Consider the following 4,173-nt stretch of genomic DNA (forward strand, 5'->3'; position numbering starts at 1 on the left):
TTGAGAACCCTATGGAGTAGTTCTTCTGCACACATGGGGTCACAATGAGTCAGAATCAACAGCAACTGACAACAGCAGGAGTTCCAAAGACAAACTTAACCCATTTTATAATTTTGTTAAAGACAATCATGAGAGAATAAATACAAATTTTAGGTACTTTGGTATTTTGTCTGCATGATAGTTCTTTGCTGGCAGTGTTAGATTGTTGGGGTTAACAGCTGTGGCGCAGTGGTTAAGAGCTCGGCTGCTAACCAAAAGGTCGGCAGTTCGAATCCACCAGCTACTCTTGGGAAACTCTATGATGCAGTTCTACTCTGTCCTATAGGGTCACTATGAGTTGGAATCAACTTGATGGCAACAGGTTTGATTTTGGTTTTTTGGTATTACACCCTGAGGCAACCTAGATCTCTGGAACTAAGAAAATTAGAGTGTAGGAACCAGCTGTCTTGTTGACTGTAATCAGTGCCCACCACATTACTGGCATCTAGTAGGGGTTCAACTAATATTTATTGAACAAACTAACCAACATGTAAGGTCCCTGGATGGTACAAATGGTTTGCATTAGACTGGTAACAGAAGGTTGGCAGTTCAAACCCACCCAGTGGCACAGCGATAGGAAGAGCCTGGCGATTTGCTTCTATAAAGATTACAGCCAAGAAAATCCTATGAAGCAGCTGTACTCTGTAGCACATGGGGTCTCCATGAGTCAGAGTCAACTCAACAGCACAAGACAACAACAACCAACACATACTGTTTATGAGCACTAACACATTTCTTAAGTGCCTACTATGTTTAAAACATAAAGCCAAGGGCTGCAGATAATATAAGTCAGGGATTGTCAGCCTTTTTCTTAAAGAGCCAGATACTAAATATTTTAGCTTTACAGGCCATACGGTCTCTGTCTCAACTACGCAGTTCTACTGTTGTAGTAGGAAAGCAACCACAGACCATACATAATCTAATGGGCATGTCTGTGTTCCAATAAAACTTAATAAAAACAGGCAACCAGCTTACAGGCCACAATTTGCCAATCCCTGATATAAATAGTGATAATAGGGACTTTTCTAGTCATGGTCACCAACAGCCTCCCATTGCCAAATCCACTGGGTCCTTAAAAAACATTCTTTCATTATTATGAAATATTTCAAACCTCAGAAATGGTAGAGAATAATATAATGAACACCCATGTATCTTCCACCCGGATTTACCAAACGTTTATATATTGCTGTGTTTCAGATCTTCAAAAAAGATATTATGGGTACAGTTTAATTTCTTTCGTGTACTCTACCTGGATGCCATTCGCCTCTTTCTCTCCCTCTCTAGGAGTAACCAGAATGTGAGGTTGTGTATTTTCTTCCCATGCATGCATTTATACTCTTAATACATATGTATGCTCGTTGCCATTGAGTCATTTCTGACTTGTGGCGACCCCATGTGTTACAGAGTAGAACAGAGTTATCTTGGCTGTAATCTTTATAGAAGCAGTCTACCAGGGCTTTCTTCCATGGAATCACTGAGTAAGTTTGAACCGCCAGCCTTTAGGTTAGCAGCGTATCACAAACTGCTTGCACCACCCAGGTTCCTGCTTAATACGTACGTTTGTTGTTGTTGTTAGGTACTGTTGAGTCAATTTTTGACTCATAGCAATCCCATGTGACATGGGTAGAACTGCTTCCATAGGCATTGATTGTGGATCCAAGTAAAATGAAATCCTTGACAACTTCAGTCTTTTCTCCATTTATCATGATGTTGCTTACTGGTCCAGTTGGGAGGATTTTTGTTTTCTTTATATTGAGGTGTAATCCATACTGAAGACTGTAGTCTTTGATCTTCATCAGTAAGTTCTTCAAGTCCTCTTCACTTTCAGCAAGCAAGACTGTATCATTTGTATAACGCAGGTTGTTAATGAGTCTTCCTCCAATCCTGATGCCACGTTCTTCTTCATATAGTCCAACTTCTTGGATTATTTGCTCAGCATACAGATTGAGTAGGTATGGTAAAAGGATACCACTCGGACACACACCTTTCCTGACTTGAAACCATGAAATATCCCCTTGTTCTGTTCGAACAACTGCCTCTTGATCTGTGTACAGGTTCCTCATGAGCACAATTAAGTGTTCTGGAATTCCAGTTCTTCACAATGTTATCTATAATTTGTTATGATCCACAGAGTCGAATGCCTTTGCATAGTCAATAAAACACAGGTAAACATCTTTATGGTATTCTCTGCTGTCAGCCAGGATCCATCGGACAACAGCAGTGATATCCCTGGTTCCACATCCTCTTCTCAATCCAGCTTGAATTTCTGCCAGTTCCCTGTCAATATACTGCTACAGCTGCTTTTGAATGATCTTCAGCAAAATTTTACGTGCATGTGATATTAACAATGTTGTTCAGTAATTTCCAAAATAAGTTGGATCATTTCTCTTGGGAATAGGCATAAATATGTATCTCTTCCAGTCGGTTGGCCAGGTAGCTGTCTTCCAAATTTCTTAGCATAGATGAGTGAGCACTTCCAATGCTGCATCTTTTGTTGAAACATCTCAATTGGAGCCTTGTTTTTCGCCAGTGCCTTCAGTGCTGCTTGATGTGCTTTAATTTCTCTCAAAGGTGTTTTGTAGTTTTAGTGTAGAGTTCTTACACGTTTTTTTAAAAATACTTTCCCCTAAATACTTCATGTTTTTATGCTATTATAACTAATATTGTATTTTTAAATTTAAAATTCTGGTTGTTTTTTGCTAGCTAAATGAGTAATTCTTTAATAAGAATCAGCACAAAGCTGGTTCCTACGACGTAGAGTTTAAAGACGTCCCAAATGTCCAGCTTCTCCAAGCTGCTGTACTATTCCTTCATCTCTAACACCAGCTACTCTCCCTTTCCTAAGTACTCTTCCTCCTGTCTTTGGGTCTTTGGTAATTCACTGCAATGTCTCACAGCACTCAAAAACTGTACTTATAGTTAAGTGGTTTATTGGGGAAATATCAGGCTACAACTCAGGATCAGACTCAGCTTAGAAATAACTGGATACAACTTGGTAGCAGGATACAGTTCTTCAGTCAGGAAAGCTTCCAACCAATACAGCTCTCAGCTCCTTCTCTGCTGTGGCTACAGGGAGACCCTTTACTGCGGCCTATTGCCACCAGGACTCGCTCGGGCGTACCCTCTGCCCTGCTCAGTCAAGTGCTACAGTTCTGTTGGCTCCATGGTTAAGTGCCTGAGGCAGCCCACTCCAACAGCAAGCCTCCTGCCCAAAGGCACTTAGCTCCCTCTCACCCTAGGTCAGTGAGCCCACTGCAGCCATCTGCCGTCTCATGCTGTCTTGCACTGTCCCTTGCCATCTTCAGTGTTACAGCTCTCTCTCTCCTGAGTCTAGGAGATTCTCAGCACAGGGACCCCAGGTCCGAAGTCTGCACTCTGCTCCAGGTTCTTCCTGATGGTAATGAGGTCCCACTCAATCTCTGTGAAATTAGTCCTTTATAAGCCTACTCTTCCCACCAAGACTACAAACTGGCCAGTCACCTCAGTGGGCAACATGCACCTTATTTGCATAGTAATTGGCCAATCCCTGCGAGGGTTTTATGCGTCGTATTTACATAGTAAACTGTCCGATCCGTTTGCAAGATTGTGGCCTAGCAAATCATCTTGACAGAACTACAAACCCAGGGCCAGAAAGGCCATAAATAAAGAGAAACCCATTGCACTGCAGACGACATCTTGGCCGTTTTTGGCTATAGGTTCTTATGTATACTTAACATTTGGAAGATTACTTCCTTCTCTCCATATATTTCAGCAGTCCAAATCAGTCATTAACAATTAGTCCATCAGTTCAACATTAGAAAATCAATCAATGTAATCCACCACATAAGTAAAAGGAAAGAAAAGAATCATATGATCAACTCAGTTGACACAGAAAAGACATTCGACAAAGTCCAACACCGATTCCTGATAAAAACTTCAATAAAATAGGTATAGAAGGGAAATTTCTCAACATAATAAAGGACATCTGTGCAAAACCAATGACCAACATCATTCTTAATGGAGAGAGGCTGAAAACTTTCCCCTTGAGAACAGGAACAAGACAAGGATGCCCTTTATCTCCACTCCTATTTAACATTGTACTGGAAGTCCTAGCTAGAGCAGTAAGGCAAGAAAAAGAAATAAAGGGCATCCAAA

The sequence above is a fragment of the Trichechus manatus genome, unplaced genomic scaffold (genome assembly GCF_000243295.1).
Source record: "Trichechus manatus latirostris isolate Lorelei unplaced genomic scaffold, TriManLat1.0 scaffold00077, whole genome shotgun sequence".
NCBI lineage: Eukaryota > Metazoa > Chordata > Mammalia > Sirenia > Trichechidae > Trichechus > Trichechus manatus.